The 22,133-nt window shown below is 41.7% G+C and overlaps 1 protein-coding gene across 1 annotated transcript in view; it reads left to right on the top strand.

The window, feature by feature from the left end:
• DOK5 (docking protein 5) overlaps window positions 1-22,133 on the top strand; it is a 152,286-nt gene that overhangs the window by 29,113 nt on the left and 101,040 nt on the right. The gene's annotated exons all lie outside the window — the stretch shown is intronic.

The following is a 22,133-nucleotide window of genomic DNA, read 5'->3' on the forward strand; positions in this document are numbered from 1 at the left end:
CAAGAGTACGGACACTTTTGGGCACCTGGGTGGCTCAGTTGGTTGAGCGACTGCCTTCGGCTCAGGTCATGATCCTGGAGTCCCTGGATCGAGTCCCGCATCGGGCTCCCTGCTCGGCGGGGAGTCTGCTTCTCCCTCTGACCCTCCCCCCTCTCATGTGCTCTCTCTCATTCTCTCTCTCTCAAATAAATAAATAAAATCTTTAAAAAAAAAAAAGAGTATGGACACTTTTGAAAATACCAATTTACATTTCCTTTTCTTTGCATTCTTTGCTCTTTTACACCCAATGTCCTGGAAACGATGCTGCTGTAAGACACAAAGCCGTTCGTTTTTCTTGGCTGTGGGTTCTCTTTTCTCCCTTCCTTGATTAGTCGGAGTGGCTGTGGGAGTATCCACAAATACTCAGTAATGAACAGTCATACTTTATACTTAATCCTAAGATACATGTACTTGAAATATCATTACATTTAGAACAGCCTTTTCTACACTTTGTATTGTATAATTTTTAGCTTCTTACCAGAATTAAAAAGACAATAAACACTTTCATATTCAACTTCTGGTCATGGTGAAGAGAGGTGTTTTGTTGCTAATCTCTTTAAACCACAGCCAGAGATGTATACTCAGAAAATCACTTTATACTGATGACTAATTGAGAAAACAGACAATATTGTTTGAACAATGAGAGAAATGTCGTGCAGGCTTTCTAAATGGATTCAGCGTGGGATCCCATGGCTTAGTTTGAGAGGGAACATTTCTCCTTCCTCATCTGCCAGAATCCAGTTAGGCCATCCCCTTCCTGCTTCGCTTGAGTTCACTCACATTGCCGCAGGTTGGGCTGGATTGGAAGCCTGCCTGGCTTTGTGCCCTCGCCGGGCTGGAATGACTCTCCCTGCTTGGCCATTGGAAGCACACGCTGTCTACGAATGCATCCACTGGATTTCACTTCTGGGCTTCTGGAGTTGAAAGAGCAGCCCATCATAATGGGAATGAGCTAGAGGGCTCAGCCAAACTGGCTTGATCAACAGTGCCTGCCCATTGTGCTGCACGTGACAATACAGAATAGCATTTCCGTGTGAGGACAGTCAGAGCCACCAGACTCCAACAACAGTGACAACATCAACAGTAATAACTAACATTTCTTGGGCATTTTCTGTGTGCCCAGTGCTCAGCTAAACATTTTCATACACTTCTTCACAAAGCCTTACTGTGACCTTGTGAGCTATGTAGCATGACTTTTTGAGGACGAGTGTGCTTGTCCTAGGTATGAATGCTGTGTTGACCACTTCCTCATTTATGTGACCCTGTGTGAATGGCCTGACTCCTGGAGGGACACAGTTCCCCATCTTTAAAAGGGGGATAACAATAGTAGTGACTGTCTAGAACTGTTGTATTAAGCAGGATACTGTAGTGCCTGGTACATAGTAGGTGCTCAGTAAAAGTTGTTGAATTTGCTTTGCTAGTAAGGACATTTAGGCATAGGGAAGAGAAGCAGCCTGTCTAACCCGCTCATACTCACACAACCAATATTTCCTCTGGTTTTACCAAACGATGGAACCAAAAAAAGTAGAATAGAAAAGGTGCCAGGTAGCTGATAACTTAAAAAAAAAATGTTTTTCCAATATGCTAGTAGGTTATCCATCATTCCCTGGGGCATTCAACAACAGCCTTTGTCTTTGTCTGATCAACTGTTGACCAATACTAGTTGAAGGTTCATAGCTGGAGTTTTTATTAGCTATGAGGCGAATAGGCAGAAAATCCAGTTAGGAGGAAGGAATTGGCTCTTAAGACTCAAAGGCCAGCGTGCATCTAGGTGGAGCGATGGCTTGTGGCAGGAGGCCCGATGACATTGATGGGAAGAGGTTTCAAGGTGGCCATGGCAGTTCCATAGCTCATGTCCTTTCAGATTCTTATCCAGTGGGAGAGAGCGCATCTTTCTCTCCTAACAGTTGAAGAAACATTCTGAGCCTGGTTCTGCCTGGCCAGAGTTAGATCATAGATCTATGATTGAACCAATCCTGTGGCTCAGGTGATGGGGTGGGCAAGTTGCCTTTGGCCAGTCAGGTTCCTGTCTTGAACCTGAGCATGGTCGACCTTGCCCAAACCAGCGGAGCCGAGGTGGTTTCACAGGGAGAATCTGAGTGCTGTTTACCAGTGGGAGTGGAGAGATGCCAAGTGGCACAACCAGTAGAAATCCACTAGATGAATTAATAAATAGTGAGCAGACTCCTCTAAGAACCTTTAGAGAAACCTATTTCCCTGCCTTTTTTTTTTTCTCACTTCCCTTAAACTTTTCTTTCTGCAAATTATGCTTACTCGGAGAATGAAGGAAAAAAGATTTATCATCCTCCGGAGAAAACAACCAACTCTAATGCAACCTTTTATATTTTCTGTGGGTCCCCTGAATATTGTGGCACATCAGTTATACTCAAACCATCATGACATTTAATGGTCATTAGCAGAAATGCTAAGGAAGTGACTCACTTGGACAATTACACGTTGTAAGACATATGAATTGTGAATCTCATCATTATTTGGGTTGATTTGGGGATCTGATGCTGCCATTTATACCCTACTTACTTAACAGTGGTAACAGCAGGCAATGATTTAAATATAGGCCCACCAATTCTTCACCTTTGGGATGGTGAATGTGTAAAAGTGGTTTGGTGAGAAAGTGTGGCATTTTTTTAAAAGATTTTATTTATTTATTTGAGAGACAGAGTGAGAGAGAGAGAGAGAGAGAGCGCGTGCGCACATGAGCAGGGGCAGAGGGAGAAGCAGGCTTGCCGCTGAGCAGGGAGCCTGATGTTCCTGGGATCATGACCTGAGCTGAAGGCAAACACTTAACCGACTGAGCCACCCGGGTGCCCAGAAAGTGCAGCATTTTTAATAGTAGTCTTTCCTATTGAAATACTGCACTTTGCTTTACTATTTCAAAATACACTTTCAAAAGAAATTTGCTGTCACAAACAATGAATCATGGAACACTACATCAAAAACTAATGATGTAATGTATGGTGATTAACATAACAATAAAAGAATAATTAAAAAAAATAAATTTTCTGTGAAAGATCAATTCTATTTGAGTGATGATTATTAGATTTTGGCCTCAGTTGCTGTGTATTTACTGTCACGTGGTCCTGAGGAAGACAGTCATAAGAGGAGCACCTACCAGCTGTAAGTGGAAGAACACGAATGGAAGGGGATAAAGGAAGGAGGCAGGAGCATGGATTTGTGGAGGGGGAAGCCTGTTTCAGAAGTTTTCCATCGACTATTTCCCAACAAGGCCATCATGTAGATTTGCTTGGTAGACACTGCTGTGCATGTAATTGATATCTCTTTTCTGCTTCTTATTTACCAACAAACAGGTCCCTGGTTGGTTTGGGGTCATGGTATATCCAGCTAAAATGCCTCCGTTGCTCAGGTTGGGTTCGGTCACTCCATAGGGCTTCTAGTAAAACCCTTCAGTAATGGGCAGAGTCCTCTGGCAACTCGTCTCTTGACCTTTTCTCAGAACATAACAAGGAAGCGTTACCCGAGGTTGAGCAGCCATCTTGGACGATGAGCTAACAAGCCACAGTGAGTGGTTTTCTGTTACTCAGTTCCTAATAAGTACAATAATCCTAACGGTGGTTTATTGAGTTTTAATTGAGGATGTGCTGTCTGCCAAGAACAGTGCCAAATGCTTTAATTTCATTATTTCATTTAATCCTTACTCCAACCACATAGTTAATGATAATTGCAATAGTATCCCTGTTCTACAAATGTGGGAACTGAAGCTGAGAGATTGTAAGTAACTTGTCCTTGAGTGGTTACATGTGAATAAGGGTCTGTTCCACAGCAAAGCTTCTGCTCCTAAGCAAGATATAAGCTGGCTTTTTTATAATGGGCTCGTGGTGACATTGGTAGGTAAAACTGAATGAAATATAAGCTAAATAAACAAGTAAACACTCTGCCTCCTAGGAAATGTTCACAACTATACGTAATTTCAGAAGAATATGGAAATCATATATTCTGTGTCGCCAGGTAAAGAGCAGAGAAGTTGGTTAAATTCCTTTGTCCCAGATTTAAAACTGGTCATCATCTGGAATCTACCTTTGTCGGTTCTTCCAATTTTTTAAGCAAAATCGCAATTTAATTTTATGGGAAACTTGATTGTAAAATATTGGTTCTTTTTTTTTTTTTTAAACACTCTGTGGGCAAAAAATTCTCCATTCCCATTTGTACGCTGCCATTTTATCACTACAGATCATTGAATCATTCCATTTATTTCTTCCACAGAGTGTGGAGAGGTTGAGGGTAATTCAGAAGTGAGTCACAAAAGGGCGAGAGGACAAGACTTTCAAAGGAAGTTGTAAAAGACACTGAGATTATTCAAGTTCGGGCTGTGAGTTGGCTAGTTAATATGAAGGAATTTTAAGCAGTTGATGTTGACTAATTATCCTTTATTTTCTAGAGAATAGTACAAAAAGAAAATGGATTTATTTTTTCAAGGAGAATAATTAGGAAGGAATATGAGAAAAATTTCCTGGATACTGGGAGTTACTAAGTTTTAGATAAAACAGGAGAAAAGACTGTGAACCCTTATTTCGTAAAGGCTTTTAAAAAATGAGACAGGTTATCAGAAGGACCTTGGAGTGCCCCCCCACATCTGGAATTGTGAGGCAGTGCCTCCTTTTCCTGAAGGGGTCCAACCGCTACACCCAACTTTTTTGTACCCGCTGTTTGTTGCAGGGTGCAAGGCAAAGGAAGAACTGCGAAGTCCTGAGTGATTTTAGATTCTGATTATTCGAGAGAGTCTTTTGCCCCCCATATGCCAGAACCGCTCCAGCTAATGGACACATGCTTTGAATACAGGGTTCCTTTTGGAGATACAGAAAAGGAGTTTCCCCTGGGGAAGTCACGTCTTCCAGCTTGACAGATGCCAACTTGACATTTTCGTCCTCTTTCATTATTCTGAATTACTCTGCAAAGCCCTCCTCATTCCAGTAATGTATCGAGCATGAGAATTTGCCTTTTCCACTTGTCAAAAGATGTCAAGGGTTTTTAAGAGTCCACGGTCGTTCTTCGGTTTTCAGATGGAAGGGGAATTCCAAGGATTCCAGAAATGGCAGTAGATCTATTTTCTTACTAACTTTGGTTCAGGTGTGCTTTAAAAATTTGAAGCTCAACAGGGTTTTGAATATTCCCTTTCCTTTTGCTGAAGAACCTCAAGTTATTTTAAAATATATGGAGGGTTGCCTAGTAACCACAGCTTCACTAGCTGTGCAAGAGAAGTTTGCTTTTTTTTTTTTGCGCCTACAGAATTGGCAGATCAGGGAAGAATAAAGAGAGACAGGGTTTGTTGAGGAATTAATGAAAATATGAAAATAAGGTGTGTCTTTGGGGTTTGAGGTCACGCAAAACTGATATTAGCAGGGACGTGTAACACTAGGTTCCTGTCTGTGGTAATTAGGAGCAAGTTCAAGGAAATCAGCTACCCCTTTATCTTTGCTGATGCTGAATAGTTTGAGTGAAATGTATTGTAGAGTTGAGTTATGAAAATGTTCTGTTTCTTCCTCTTTCCCTCAGTCTGTCCTTCCCTCCCCCCTTTCTCCCTCCTTTCCTTCCTTCTGTCCATCCATCCTTCTGTCCATCTTTCCTTCCTTTTTTAAAACAGTGTATTAATCTGCTCACGCTGCCCTAACAGAATACCACAGATGGGGCGGCGGGAGGTGGGGTGGTGCTTAAACAACAGAAATTTATTTTCTCACAGTTCAAGGGGCTGCAGGTCCAAGATCGGGGTCCCAAAAAGGTTGCTATCTGGGGAGGCATTTCTTTCTTGCTTGTAGACAGCTGTCCTCACAGGGCCTTTCCTCTGTGTGTGTGTGCAGAGAGGGACATCTCTGGTGTCTCTTCCTCCTCTTACAAAGACATCAGTCCTATAGGATTAGGGCCCCACCCTTTGACCTCACTGAACCTGACTCACCACCTTAAAGGCCTTATTTCCAAATACAGTCACGTTGCGGTTTGAGGCCTCAACATGTGAACTTTGTGGATGGGTGGCGGGGGGCACACAATTCAGTCCATAACAAACAGCATGGATACTGTTAGTGTGTTGTGGACCTGACTTTGGGCTCTGAGATATGGGTTAGTTATAACTGATTTTATAACTGACTTTACTCCTTGTCTTAATACTGCTTCTTTTAACCTGGTGGGAGATAATTCATCACCGATCAGGATGAAGTATAGTTGGTACCATCATCTGGTTTTACTGAGCCAGTGAAGATTTGTAACTGACTTGCCAAAGAGCTGAAATAATTGGACTTTGCAGAGTTGTATGGGGATGATGAGAGTTTTATGAACTTCTGATAGTCTCCGTGCACCTTCCCATATTCAGAGATAGGGTGTGTTCCTTTCCTCCCTCCCTCCCTTCCTCTCTTTTAACACTCTTTGACCTGTAAGAAAGAAGACTGAGGGAAAATGCATTTTAAGTGAAGGAAACTCTTAACACTGTGTGATGCAGGGAACCTAGACTTGAATAAAAAATAGTTAGTAGTTGCCATCTCTGAGGCAGGAACACTCCCTTAGGATAGCATGATGAACAAGACAAGCAAGAACCATGCCCCTAGAACATTTCTTCCCATCTGATTAAATCTCAGTCTTCTAGCTGTGGAAGGGCACTGAACTTGAAAGAAGTGTTTTTTAGGGACGGGAAAATGAGTTCCTAGTTTACTGAAGGGCTGGGTTGATTCACAGCGGTTTTAGGTATGTTGTAGGCACAGTTCGTTCTAGGGAAAGTTAGCTACCATCTAACCTTTCAGAGACAATGACCTCGTTCATTCACTAAATGTTCTCTGGAGTCTCTGCATTGGATGAATCATTGGCCAGCCTGTTCTGTCTTTTCTTCTGAATTTTTTCTTATGTTCCCTGGAAGCCCCATGTCATGATCACCCGTCCTTCTCTTTTCTGTGTCTGCCTGACTCTTCCTCAGTTTCTACCCATTAACTTTACATGAATAATGCAAAACACATTCTCATTATAGGAAGTTAAAACATTGCAAATAAATGCCAAGGCTGGTGTCCCTTGGCAATATCATCCTGCCTTTAATTTCTTACCAGGGGTAACCATTGTTATTAATTTGCATAATATAATTACAAATAGTTTCCAGGAATATGCATAAATGTATGTAGCCCCAGAAATATCATTATTTGGTATGTGTGTTCTTTTACGTAAATGATACCTTGTTTGGAGTGTTCTGCAGGATGTTTTACTTACTTACCTACAGAGAAACACTTGTGCATAACCAGAGATACAACAGGATGACTAATTTATAGCTTGTACGGTGCTATAAATTAAAAACAGTATCTCTCTCCATTAACACAGGAACAGCCAAATGGCTGTTAATTATGCATACTATGGAATCCTGTATAGTTTTAAAAAGAATGAAGGAGCTATAGAATGAAATATACCACGAAGCAAGACGAAAACAGAGAGGGAGACAAACCATAAGAGACTCTTAATCTCAGAAAACAATCTGAGGGTTGCTGGAGGGGGGTGTGGGAAGGATGGGGTGGCTGGGTGATGGACACTGGGGAGGGTATGTGCTATGATGTGAGCGCTGTGAATTGTGTAAGACTGATGAATCACAGACCTGTACCCTTGAAACAAATAATACATTATATGTTAATAAAAAAAGAATGAAATATACACATATATATTTATATATTATTTATTTATTTTAAAATCTTATTTATACATAAGCCTGGAGAGATCCTCTCTATATACTATACATTATATCTGTGTTTTTCCTTAAATTATTTATGACACGATACTGAAATTTTTGACATGTGTTTTTCCTCTATTAGACCGGGAGCAACAAGAGGGTAGGAGCTGAAATTTTCATTTGTGTCTTCTAATCTACTTTAGCTCAGAGAGTGGGCTTTCAATAAGGGCTGTTGAACAAGTGAAAAAAATATTAAATGGGTGAATAAATGAATGTGTTATACTTGGACAAATAAATGAGGAACCAAGACATACATACATTTTTAAGGATCAGAAGTAATTTTGTTAAGTTACAATACTTCTGTTTCAGTGTTCGAAATAGTTCTATGTGGATTTGATTATCAGAAATGGAAATTAATCCTAAAAAGATTTGTCTGAAATTTTTTTTAAACCATATATGATTATGTTCCTACTGCTGTTGTAAAAAATTATCACAAACTTAGTGGGTTTTTTTTTTTTTTAAGATTTTATTTATTTATTTGACAGAGAGAGACACAGCGAGAGAGGGAACACAAGCAGGGGGAGTGGGAGAGGGAGAAGCAGGCTTCCCGCCGAGCAGGGAGCCCGATGTGGGGCTCGATCCCAGGACCCCAGGATCATGACCTGAGCCGAACGCAGACGCCCAACGACTGAGCCACCCAGGCGCCCCAAACTTAGTGGTTTAAAAGAACACAAAACTTATTAGCCTATAGTTCTGAAGGTCAGAAGTTTGAATTGGGCCTTTTGGGGCAAAAATCCAGAGGTCAGCAGGCCGTGTTTCTTCTGGAGGCTTTCGGGAAGATTGTGTCCCTGCCTTTTCCAGATTGTAGAGGCTGCCTGTACTCCTTAGGCTCATGGCCCCTTCCTTCATCTTCAGAGCACATCTCTCCAAACTCTGATTCCAGTGTCATGTCTCCTTCTTCTGACTTTAGCCTCTTGCCTGTCTCTTGTAAGGAAATGTGTAATGACATTGTGCCCACCCGGATAATCCAGGATAATTTCCCCATATTAAAATCCTTCTCTTAGGCACATCTGCAGAGTATCTTCTGCCATGGAGGGCAACCTCTTCACAGGATCTGGGTATTAGAAATTGGGCATCTTTGTGGGGATACTTTCTCATCTACTGTAGTAGATCTTGTTGCTATTGATTACTAAAATCTTACTCTGAGATCTTATAAAGGGGAAGATCCTACCCATGTCCCTTCGGATGCAGATTTGTAGAGTTTTGAGCTTGGGTTCTGTCTGCTTAATCCATTTTAGAAAGTTGATTTATTTCCCAAGCAAACCAATCATTCTTTCTATTGGTTGCCAGTGAAAAGAGTCATGGTTCAACCAAGGAGAGCGTGCCCTGATGGGTTCCGTGCCTCCTAAGGAGATGCTTAACTACCCAGAAGTGTATGCTAGTAACATAGAGGCGTCCAGATGCTGGCCCTGAGCCAGCTTTGTCAGGTGATGACATCAATGTCTAGAGTTTGCTTTCATGCAATCTGCGTTGCGGCAGTAATTGGGCAATGTCATAGCTGACAGCAGTCCCTGACACAGCCCATCTCTTCCCAGCTCTCGTTACTTCTGACTCTTAAAGTGGACGGGGAAGCAAAAAGAAAGGTGTGTATAATAGTAAAATGTTCACTTGCAGTGTGCCATGCACCCTGAGGCTAAAGATAGACAGCGTCTCAGAATCCAGCTCCCAGATGCTCATTTCCCTGTATGTAATTCCTTAAGTGGGCAGAAGCGCGTCTGGTTATATAACCGTGTTATAGTGGGAAGAGGAGCTATATTTAAATATGCATGTGGAGAACCCATTGTCAGCTACAGATACATATTTAATTACTGTAAAAAAAAATCCACAAATTTGAATATGATGTAGAGGTTGATTTTATTCAAATTAGGGTTCTAATTCAGTCTAAAAAGAACTGAGCAGTGTTGTTTAAATGACAGCCTCCTAGGAGAGACAGTATGTGTATGTGTTTCTATAGCCCTGCTTTATTTAAGGAGGCTTTTACAGCAGATGGAAAGCTATAAGTGAGGGAAGAAAATAATTTACATTTAACTCTTTGGGAATACTGTGGCTTTAGGGACATTCTGTTGTCTTCTTTGGGTCTGGTGTCTAAGCTCTATCTTCTTCTAAGATCCTGTGCTAAGAGCTTTATTCTCACAAAACTCAGGTCCCTCTAAATGATAGAGATGGGAATCCAACTCAGACAATTTGACCCCAGATCTGTGCTCTGCACTGACCCAAGCTCTAGCCCAGCAGTAAGTGAGGAAAATTAACGCAGGCATTCATTCATTCAGTTACTAAATAGACAGGTACTACTATGATCAGTTTCTACTCACAGAGCATATCTGTGACAAATGTGTATGTGGTTTTCCCACACCAACCAGTTCTCCAACCCTCTGGACATCAGCTGGTTTCCTAGAATGCAGTTCTGTTCTGACGCTAACTATCCAGGGCTTGTGCAGACCCCCTAGGTTAAGGGCTCACCCACAAGACTGCCCACCACTTCAGATGCCAATTGTAATAGTGGGTCCCCAGCATTACCTACAATTCTGTCTGACTTGGTTTCAAGTTGGGGGTCCCATGACCCCTCCTTGGGTTTAATAATTTGTTAACACAGCTCATGGAACTCGGGGGAACACTTTATTCTGTTAGTGGTTTATTATAAAGAATATAAATGAACAACCAGATGAAAAGGTACATAGGGCAAGGTCCTGAAGGGTACTGAGTCCAGAAGCTTCTGACCCCGTGGATTTGAGGTGTGCCACCCTTCTGGCACATCGATGCATTCACAAACTGGATGCTCTTTGAACCCCATTGTTTAGGGGTTTTGTGGAGGTTCCATTACATAGGCATTATTGGTCTAATCACTGGTCATTGGTGGTTGTCTCAATCTCTAGCCCCTCTCCCTTCCCTGGAGATGGAGTGGGGGATGGGGCTGAAATTCCAACCCTTCAATCACAGGGTTGGTTTCTCTGGCAACCAGCTCCCAATCTAAGGAGTCACCTCATTAGCCTAACCTCAGGTGTGGTTGAAGGGACTTGTTATAAATAACAAAAGATGCTCCTTACCTCTTTCACTCAAGAAGGGTTTTAAGAACTCTGTATTGAGAAACAGGGATGAAAACCAAATACGTATTCCTTATTATATCACAATATCACAATACGAAGATCAAAATTTTTGCTGGACTGGGAAATGTAGAAGTTAGATTTCGTTCCTGCCCTCAAAGAATTTACAGGGTAGGGGGAACCCACTTCTAAATCAGCAATTAAGTCTTTAACACCTTTGCATTTATTCTGCAACACTGAATTTAAAACAGCTTTTTCACAGAAGCAAGTTCTGCTTTTACAAACTGTTTCCTGGGCTCAAAATTCCTCCTATTATCAGGTTTCTTGAAAGCCATGCATTCACTTTTAAATATAACCATATATCAGATTCATATTTTCTTTGTTTTGTAATATTCTTTCAGTTTCTTCTATTTGTTTGAGAATTTGAAAATATGTGTTGCAAAAATCCTAAAGAATTAGCAGGATTGACTTGGTTCAAATGTGACTTCCCACCCTCTGTGCACTGTTTAAACCACTGAGTATAACAGATTTGAGTTCTAACCCTTTTTTTTCTCTTGTCAAGGTTTTATTAGCATTTGGTTAACTCACTTGGGTTAACTTGGCCTCTGTTTCTTCACCTGAATAACAGGCGTAGCTATGGATTCTTACAAGGATCAAATGCTATGTTGTAGGAGTTCCATGAAACAAAGTAATGCCATAGCAGGTGTAAGTTCTGAAATAAATTAGAAGCATCTTGATTTCCACAACATGAGAGACCAAAATGGCCTCACCTTTGTGTGCACTGGAGTCCTCCAACTTAACTTTGAATGAGTCTTTGACGTAAACCCTGGCTCTGACGTTCACAAACTGTGTGGCTTGGGGTTATTTATTGAACATCTCTGAGCATTAGTTTCCCTCTTGGTAAAACAGGAATGAAAATAGATTTTCCCTTATAGGATTGATGACGGTGAAGGTGCTGGTTGGGATGGCAAAGTGATGATGTTGATGGTAATGCCTCAAGGTCATTGCTTTTGGCAGGCACCACACTGAGCACTCTGCGTGCATCACCTCATAGTGTCCTCTGTGACCCTCTATGGCAGATACTATAATAATCTCATTTGTTTTGTTTTGTTTTTAAGATTTTATTTATTTGAGAGAGAAAGAGCGAGTGCAAGTGCATGAGCAGGGGGGAGGGGCAGAAGGAGAGGGAGAAGCAGACTCGCTGCTGAGCAGGGAGCCCAATGTGGGGCTCGATCCAGGACCCTGGGATCATGACCAGAGCCAAAGGCAGACCCTTAACCGACTGAGCCACCCAGGTGCCCCTCATCTCATTTGTTTTAATGGAAAGGAAGGAAAATGTAGCTTAGGGGCATTAATGAACATGTTCAGGTTCACCTAGGTAGGAATTAGCACACATAGGACTTCAGTATAGACTTGACTGACTTTTGATGTGTACCATGTCTCGCTCTCTGGCAGTTTGAACTGCATTTTCTGGTATGAAGATTGAAAAAGATATAGTAGATATTAAATGTTGAGTGTTTGTCCTGGCTAAATGCTGCATAAATACTAGGTATTTAATTAACAGTAGGTTTATTTTGTTTTTACTTATCAATTATCATCTTTATTCCATTACTATTATTCCCTTTAACATTAAAAACCACCCAGAAATGATTAAAGTATTTACTCTCCTCTACAGAGACACAAAACTTGGCAGGGCCCATACCAGTGAAGATGAGGGAGTGACAAGATTGCTGTAATATCTATTGAAAGGCAGAAACAAATTCTTCATTTAGGTCTCAGTTTCAAGTTGAAATATGACTTGTACTCATTTTTTCAAGTAACTAGTTCATAAAGTCTATAACACCATCCTCTTGAGATTCGGTTAGGAAAGAGCACTGGGTTGTTTAAACATGATGCTATATCATGTTTCATTTGAGAGTGAATGACGCATTCAGTAACTATTTGTGAATTTGGCTCTATGCTGCGAAATAACCAATTTGTTTGATTTTATCTTTGAATTAATACTTGTTTTGGCTTCAGGGAGATGTGATGCATTAGAAATTGCATATTATCTGCGGCAAATCTGACTTATAGGCTTTTAGTAAAACACTATTTCAAATTGTTAAGAGAATTCTGTTTTTTTTTTTAGCATTTTTGTCTTTGAAAATCAAGGGCGTTATAACTTTCATAGTGCACATACCTGCCTACTGATGCTCATTGACCTACAGCTTCTGCTGAACATCAGACTTTTTTTTTTTTTTGATTTTATTTATTTTTGTGAGAGAGAGAGAGAGAGCATGAGTTGGGGGGGATGGGGAGGCAGAGGGAGAAGCAGGCTCCCCAATGAGCAGGGAGCCTGATGTGGGACTTGATCCCAGGACCCTGGGATCATGACCTGAGCTGAAGGCAGACACCTAACAGACCGAGTCACCCAGGTGCCCCTGAATATCGGACTCTTGTTGTAATGCTCGTGTCATTGGGTCCTTCGTCTTCCAGTCAGTTGGACCAAAGGTATCTCAGTCAGTCTCCTAGACCACCTCCCAAATATGCCCCTCATATGTCCTTCCCATCTCAATCAATGGCACCTCCATCCTTCTAGTTACATGGACCATGAACTTGAAGTCATCCCTGACTCCTCTCTTTCTCCCGCATTTCATTAGTCCTCCCTTAGCAAATTCTGTTAGCTCTATGTTCAAAATAGATCTGAGATTTAGTTCTTAGTATCCCTACTATTATCCCTCTAGGTCAAAACTCCATTATCTTATTGGCTGGACACTGACAACAGCTTCCTAACTTGTTCCCTTGCTTCAATCCTTGCTTGCTTCCTTGCTTGCTTTACTTGCTTCTCTAGTTGAGATGACATTTGAGACTGTAAGGTAGAGCATGCCATGATTCTGCTCAAAATTTCACAAGTCTCAAATCTTATTAAGAATAAAATCCAGAGTCCATTCATGGCCTCTGAAATTTCACATAATCATGCCTTTGGCTCCTTCTCTGGTCTCCTTGACCATTTGTCCATCCACTCTACGAACAGCATTGCTTTTCCTTAATTATGGTAGGCACACTGCCTCAGGGCCTTTGCACTCACTGTCTACTTGGGCTGTTCTTTTTCTGTAAATGGCTCAACTTGCTCCCTTACATCATCTAGCCCTCTGGGTGAATGACACCTGTCAGAGAGACCTGTGAGCAACCTTTGAAGTAGCACATGTCTTCTCCCATTGGCCTTATCCTCCATTTTCCGGCTTCGTGTCTTTTTCCACACTCGTTCTCCAATTTTCCAACACCAATTGGGTGTCCAACAATTCCATGCAATTCTGATGCTGACTCCTGGAGTTAGCACAGTCCCGCATAGGCTAAAGGCTCTGCCTCACAAGACTTCCCCTACTGCAGATGGATGCCCAGGCTAGCCACACAACTGCCTGCTGGCTACAAATTTGGGGCTCCCATGACTCCCTCTTCAGGTTTAATAATTTGCTAGAAGAACTCACAGAACTCAGGAAAACATTTTACTTGCATTTACCAGATTATTATAAAAGATGTAACTCAGGAACAGCCCAATTGAAGAGAGGCCTAGAACAGGGAATGGTGTGTGTGTTGGGTGGTGGTGGTGGGGGCTGCCCTGTGTGGAACTTCCATGTCTTCTCTGGGCCTGCCACCATCCTAGCACCTTGATGCGTTTACCAATCCGGAAGCTTCCCAAACCCTGTCATTTAGGGGCTTCTATGGTAGATTCATTATGTTGGCATGATTAAATTATTGGCCATTGGTAATTGAACTCAATCTCCAGCCCCTCTCCCCTCCCCAGAGGTGGAGGGAGTGGGGAGATGGAGCAAAGAGTTCCAAGCCTCTCATCACCTGGTTGGTTCCTCTGGCTCATCAAGAGTCACCTCATTAGCATAAATTTAGGTATGGTTGAAAGGAACTGCTTATGGATAATAAAAGATGCCCCTAAAACTCCTATCCTTCCAGTCACTCAGGAAATTCCAAGGCTTTCTGGAGCTCTGTGCCAAGAACTGGGAACAAAAATGAGATATCTATTTCTTAGACGACACCCACCAGCCTGGTTCATCTTGCACTTGGGTGTTGATGGTCTGCACCTGCTGGAATTAAACTCCACGACAGCAGGTGACTTTTTCCAGTTGTGTTACTGCTCTCATTCAGCACCCAGAACAGTGTCCGATGCCCTATAGACACTCAGTCAATAGTCAATAAATATATTGAATGAGAGGGACGCCTGGGTGGCTCAGTCGGTGAAGTGGCTGCCTTCGGCCCAGGTCATGATCCCAGGGTCCTGGGATCGAGTCCCACATCGGGCTCCTTGCTCAGCAGGGAACCTGCTTCTCCCTCTCTCTCCCTCTGCTTGTGCTCTCTCTGTCAAATAAATAAAATCTTTAAAATATATATATATATATTGAATGAGATACTTAATTGAATTAAATTGAAATGTGAATTAATTCAGGAGTTAATGGAGGAAGATGACAGAGAGAGGCAGAGATGAGTAAACACATGGTCCATGAGAGTCAGAACCATGAAAAAGAAAGAGAGAGGTTTTCTGAAGAGATTTCTGGTTTGAGTTTGTGACACTCTTTTATTTCTTTAACTTAGAAAGTTCCATGAGCTTTGCCTGTCTCCTGGAAATAAATGCCCCTTTACTTAGGCAAGGTTGAATGGGTTTTCCATTTGTTGCAAGCCAAAGTGCCTTGGCTAGTGAAACCCTAATAAGCCTTGAAAAGTAAAAGAAATATGCCTGGCACATAATCGGTGCTCAGTAAATATTTTCTAATGAATGAAAATACCCTCAACCCCTTACTTCTCAACCGTGCCCCCTGCACCTCTTAGATCAACCCAAGTTCAGTGTCTTCCCATTTTGAGGTGGTGGAGGGATGAGGCGAGGAACGTTGTGTGCTGGAAGAGGGGAGGCAAGTTGTGTAAGGAAGTCTGGGACTAGAGAAAGAGCCACGACATTAATGCTAAAGCAGGAAGAAGTGAAGGGGCCGCTCTGTTTAGGGTTTTGTCCACTTGTCCTCATATATCAGTCAGGATTCACTGATATACGAATCCTCCATAGAAGTTCCCCTAAATGACAGGGTTTGGGAAGCTTCAGGATTGGTAAATGCATCAAGGTGCTGGGAAGGTGGCAGTAGTAACAGAAACATTACTACTAATGTTAGTAATGTTCCACTTACTAACATTAAGCAAATATTTGCTGATAAGTGTCCTCATTAGGATGCAGTGAAACTTAAAGGGATTTGCCCTTGAAATCCTTACAGCTCCCAGAAAGCCCAAATTTTGCTTTTCTGACTGTGTACTATCCTCGAATAATCTGATTTTAGGAATCTCTATTACGGTGACTAACACTGAAACAGACCATTGCATGCCCCTCTCGTGTAATTGCGCTGTGGAGTAGGAAGGAAGGTGTTGGTTGTATTTTCTCCATTATTCGTTGGGGGGAAGCTGAGATGCCAGGCAGTTAGGGAATTTATTTGCCCAGGATCACACAGTAGAAGCAGGGGAGGGGAGGGTTTCAAACTCTGCTCCCTGCCATTCTCAATGCAAATTTACAACACAGGTCATTTCTTGGGGTTTTGATATTTCCCCTCTGCTGTCTTTATCTTTCTTAATAACTTAATTTTCATTAAGATAATTAGCATGCTCTTGAGTTTGTAGCTGACATCTCTATCAGGTTAAAAATCAGATCTTAACAAGAAAATGAAAAAGGTTGGGTTTTTATAGCTTTTCCTGTGTGGTTCCCGGCTGTATTTGCTTTCAGCTCTTTGGTGAAGAACATTATTCGAGTATGTTCGTGAGTGGGTGATGGTCACCGTCTGGTGTGAGAGCAAGGCCAAGCTCTTGCCCTGCTCATGTGTTAAATATTCCAAGTGGCACTGCTCTAAAGCTCGGGTTATTTATAGTGGGTCTAATTATGAATGTCCTTGCCCTGAAGGAAGCGTTTTCCCCAAGGATGGGAGACTGGCTAACAGACTCCTGAGCTCTGGCAGGAGAAGGTGGATTCCTGTTCTCTTGGTTGGAAAAAACTTTACATGAGTCTTCCCAGTTGACTGTGGGGTACAGAGGAAATATTGCGTGGACATAAGGAATCTCATTGAATGGACCCAAATGGATTTTTTTTGGACTCGAGCATTAAAATTCTTACTTCATTTTCGTGTGCCCCTTGAATGTATTTATGCAGGGAACAATTTCTGTCAGAGAAAAAAAAAAAAAACTTGCTGAAGTGCCCCAAAAGAGCAGGTAACGCACATACTTTGGTTAGTTTTTGATGATTTTATTTCTTCAGGGCTCATAATAATTGTGGGACACCTTTCTGAGTGTGAGGTGGGAGGGAATAAAGAAAAACCTAGATGTGGATCTGGTTTCGAAATGTCAAGGCCTATCGTGTAAACTTTTGGGAGTTTCTTCATTAATAAAGTGGAGACAGTGATCATAATACCCTTGTGGGCAGAGTTAAATAGGCTCCGTTTATGTCGAAACCCAGAGCCGAGGTGCTCATTAAATATTGGCCATTATTATACATTTGAAATTAAACCACATAAAACTCGTGCTGCCTGTTTTTACAACTTAAAATGTATCATCATCATAATTGAGGCAATCCTTTCATTAAAGATGGAAATCATAGAGGGGCTTGTCAGGCGTTGTTTTCAGGTGTTCTCATGCTTCCCGTTTGGTGATTTGATTTATTCTGAAGATTTGCCTGCAAATTTGGGGCCAAACTCTAAGAAACCAATTGCTTTTTTATTTTAAACGTGTGTGTTCCAGTGGTTGATTTTTCTGGGCCAGTTCCCTGCATTGTTTCCTTTCTGTTCTAACCACTTGCTCTGAGTTTTACTCAAAACCTGGCCGCCTCCCCCGCCTCCAACCCCTTCTCTGATTGATCTCTGGCCCAGAGGTCTGCCTAAAAGCCAACCAGGAGTCTTTTCACCATTCCCCACATTCCTCTCTTTTAGGCTCAAAGAGGTCATGTTTCAGAATGGCCAACCTGACAGTTTTCTCCTTCTTCTGTTGATGGTGTTGGATAAAGCCAGGATGTTTCAAGAGTGTGTTTCGGTCTGAGGGGTGTCCTTTCTCTGCATTGTGAGGGGTAACCTCCCCCCTCCCGAGCTGGGACCCCGACAGTCTGGCGCCAGGATTCATGGAGTTCTAGCTGGTGAATATTCGGGAAAGAAATGGATTTGTTCCCTTTGATCCGGAGCTGGCATCCCTGGGCTGCTGCTGGAAAGTGAAAGGAAATGTGGGGCCTGACAACTTGGGTATTAAGAGCGCTAGAAATAATGAATGTCTCCTTAGGAATGAACTTTCTTGCTGTTGACTCGTAGTTATAAACCAAGTGAGTATTTGGCAGAAACCGAGCACAGTTGGTATAAAAAAAAAAAAAACCTTGAAAACACAAGAAAAGATGTCCAATTGCAGCATGCCTCCTCGAGCCATATAATTAAATTAAACTGTGTTATTTCAGAAATACCTGGAGCAGCTCCATCTCCCAATAATAGATATCTTCTCATACACACGTCTGGATCTGAACTCAGAGAAGGCAGGACAAGCGCCTGGTTCAGGAAGGAGCCTTTCTTTCTTCCCGAACACCAGTGTCAAAGACAAGCACACTTACTTATTCAGAGGTAGAGATGTTTTAAAATCAATTGCTTACCACAAATGGGTAATGTCTGTGAAATAGTGAGATTTTATTTATCATGGACAATGTTGGCTGGTCTTTTATTCTCCTGCAAAGTGATGCAAAGTAGTCGTGGTTTCTGTACAGGTCTGATAAGGATGCTGCAATAATTGTACTTGGAACCAAAAGGGCAATCAAGAGAATGTCTTTCATTAGTATTTCTCTCTAAAATGGACAATTTGAGCAACTTGCCTAGAAACGTGGATTTGGTCTTTGGATGATACGGGAGATATATGTTGGCAATGCAACCGCAGGTCAAGGTCCAGTGGCAAACTTCAGGGTCCGTGTTTAAGAATTTGCCTTCTCTCGGGCAATGATGGCTTTCAAAGTTTTTTTTATTTTATTTTATTTTAATAGCTGTTTTATGGTTTGCCAAGTGAAGATACATTTTAAGCGTATATTCCTGTGCTTAGAATTCCACGAAGCTTCTTTACATTTGCAAATACCTGGTTGTCCCAAGAAGCAGGTATTAGCTCCCTTCCTTCCGAGAATGATGTTTTTTCATGGCACCCACAGCTTCTGTTGTACATGCTTCTTTGTATGGTCCGTAAAGAAATCTCCTACCCATTAGCACTCATCCCTGATTTTCCCTTCTCCTCAATCCCTTGTAACCATTAATCTACTTTCTGTGTATATGGATTTGCTTCTCTTGGGTATCGCGTATAAGTGGACTCATAGAATATGTGATCTTTTGAGTCTGGCTTCTTCTAGCATACTGTTAATGTTTTCAACTTTCCTTCATGTTTGAGAAACTTTATTCCTTTTTATGGCTGAATAATATTCCATCGCATGGATAGACCACCTTTTATTTATTCATCAGTTGATGGGCAGTCATGTCATTTCTACCTTTGGACTATTGTGTATACTGTTGCTATGAACGTTTGTGTAAAAGCTTTTGTGTAGACGTATGTTTTAATTTCTTCCAGGCACTCACTTTGCTTTTTCACTTAGCATCCCTTCCTGAGGGAGACCATTTTGATAGATTCAGAGTAGCCTCTGACTTCTTGACAACCGCATGGTCGTCCATGACATTCTTGTTTTGTTCACCAGCAATCTCATGATGGGTATTCTAGTTGTTTCCAGTCTTTTCTATTACGAATAATGCTATATGAACACTCTTATACACCCATTATTTCACACATACAAGACTATAAGGGTAAGCTCAATTTCTGGAATTGCTGGGTCAAAGGATATGTACATTTTGGGGGAATATCTTGCCAAATTGCCTTCATGGAAGTTGACTGAACCGTGCTTCCATCTGTTGTGAAGACCTGGAGGAAACATTTCTGTCTGGATCTAGTATAAAAAATGGTTGCGACTCTCCTCAGTGATTGGCTTGTTTCCATCTTATGGAGCATTGACTCATAACTCATCAAGTTTGTATTATGTTGCCACCATTAGTAAGTATATGGAATGGTATTACAGATTTTTATGTTAGTGTTTCCTTTTTGCTTATGAAAGTTGAGCCCTTGCCTCCACATAGCAGTGTTGGAGACAGAGTCTTGGGGAAGGTGGTTCCAATTAGTTTTTAGTTTTTAGTGGAAAAGCTCTCATTTCTTCATATTCTTTGTAAAGGCAAAGGCATTTCTAGCAAAACTTTGTAGAGACATGTTTCCAAGAAAGCAAAAAGAAGAAATTTGTATGAAAGCTACTGGCTAGACTGACAATCTTATTTATTTTTTTTAAGCATTCATTTATTTCTTCATCCCATTGGGAACTACTTTGTTGTGTGCTTGCCACCATCCAGCAATCAGTGATACATAAAGCAGGCACTGCCCTTCACAGAACTTACAGTCTAGAAGAGGGAATTAAAACTTACCTTTCAGCATCATTTGCTTATGATGATGGAAAGTCAGAGTACTCTGGGGGTACGTGAGGGAGGACTCTGATAATTTATTTACTTAGCAATTATCGAGTCCCTTCCATATGACCAGCATTGTGCTAGAGCTGAGGATAAAACAATCAAGAGCATAAACCAATACCTTCTACTAATGGAGGTTGCACTTCCATAAGAGTGTCTATCACTTATTAAAGGTTTCTTATGTTCTAGGCACTGTTCCAGGGGGCTTTAAATGTCGTAACTCATTGGATCCCCAATGAGGTCGGTACTATTATAGTTATCCCATGAAGCCCAGAGAGGTTAATCACTTGCCCAAGGCCACACAGTGTGTCATCATGGAATGAACATTAGAACCTAGGCAGGCTGGTTTTTGCGGCTGGGCTCCTGATTTCTGTTGTATGTGCTGTTTTGTATGGTCTGTATGGATATTGGCCTAGGGGTGACGGGGAGAAGGCATTAGTGAAGGTTTCCTAGAGGAAGTAACAGGACAAAGGAAAGATAGGGTATGAAATGGGAAGAGTGTTCTCCAGGTGCAAGAAAGAAAGGGGCGATGATTTTGGCAAAGAAAGGTACCTGATGGTGGGGAGGGTTATAGGTGGATAGGTGCCTAGCTTATCACGTTCACACTTGAGACTTCTGTGCGGGGATTATTGCTGTCCACAGCCTCTTGTGTTTCTTTTCCTACTGATTAATCCTTACCATACCACTTTTTCCTCTTGTTTTCTGCATCTTGGGCGGCAGTGACTCTTCTAGCCAGGCTCCTACTTGGGCAAGATGCCAGCAGGCTTGGACAACTGCAGTCTGGGTGGCATTTCCTCAGCCTTCATCCAGACCTCCTGGTCTGGAACTAACTGCTGCCACTTGATATGGAAAATTCTTTGAAGTTTTGAATCTCTTGTCCTGGTACTATGGGCTTGTCTCAGCTTGCTGGGATCTGTGTCTACCTGACCCTAAAGTATTCTATCACATGAACAGGAGTGTTTGGTCATCTTGATGCTTTGGTTTCCAACGTGACTAATATTTGGTTTTACTGCATTTTAAAAATAGTTTGGGTATGTATATTGCCTTATCAAACAGACCTGACTTTGATCAATTCCTCCTCTTGAATCTGGTATAAAGCCTTTACTTTTGAGAATACTTTTATCTAACGTCATCTTTTTCTCAACTTGGACACTATTGACATTTGGGGCCAGATAATTCTTTGTCATAGAGGGCCTATCCTGGGCTCTGTAAGATGTTTAGCAGTACCCCTGGCCTCTCCCCACGAGATGCTGGTAACATCTCCCCAAGTGTGAGAAGTAAATAATGTCTCCAGACATTGTCAAGGGTCCCCTGGAGGGCAAACTTGTCCCCGGTTGAGAACCACTGATCTAAAAATACCGGACTGTTGTTTATCATCTGCAGTCCTCTGTCATTCAAATATAGATATTTTTTTAAATTTTACTTATTAATTTAAGACACAGAGATACAGAGGGAGAGAGACCATGAGCAGGGGGGAAAGGCAGAGGGAGAGGGAGAAGCAGGCTCCCCGCTGAGCCAGGAGCCCGAATGTGGGGCTCGATCCCAGGACCCCGAGATCATGACCTGAGCCGAAGGCAGACCTTAGCCATCTGAGCCACCCAGGCACCTCTAGATATTTTTTTATAATCTAGGTGATATTTAGTAAAAGGCCATTTCACAGAATCTTAATAATCAGGGATTTGGACATCTTTTTCTAACCTGTTATAATTAAATGCGTATGAATGGTAATAATAAAATAATAAAACACAATTAAGAAGTGAATATATAAAGAACAAAATAATAATAACATTAATTGAACACTTACAA

This window comes from Neomonachus schauinslandi, chromosome 10 (genome assembly GCF_002201575.2).
Source record: "Neomonachus schauinslandi chromosome 10, ASM220157v2, whole genome shotgun sequence".
NCBI lineage: Eukaryota > Metazoa > Chordata > Mammalia > Carnivora > Phocidae > Neomonachus > Neomonachus schauinslandi.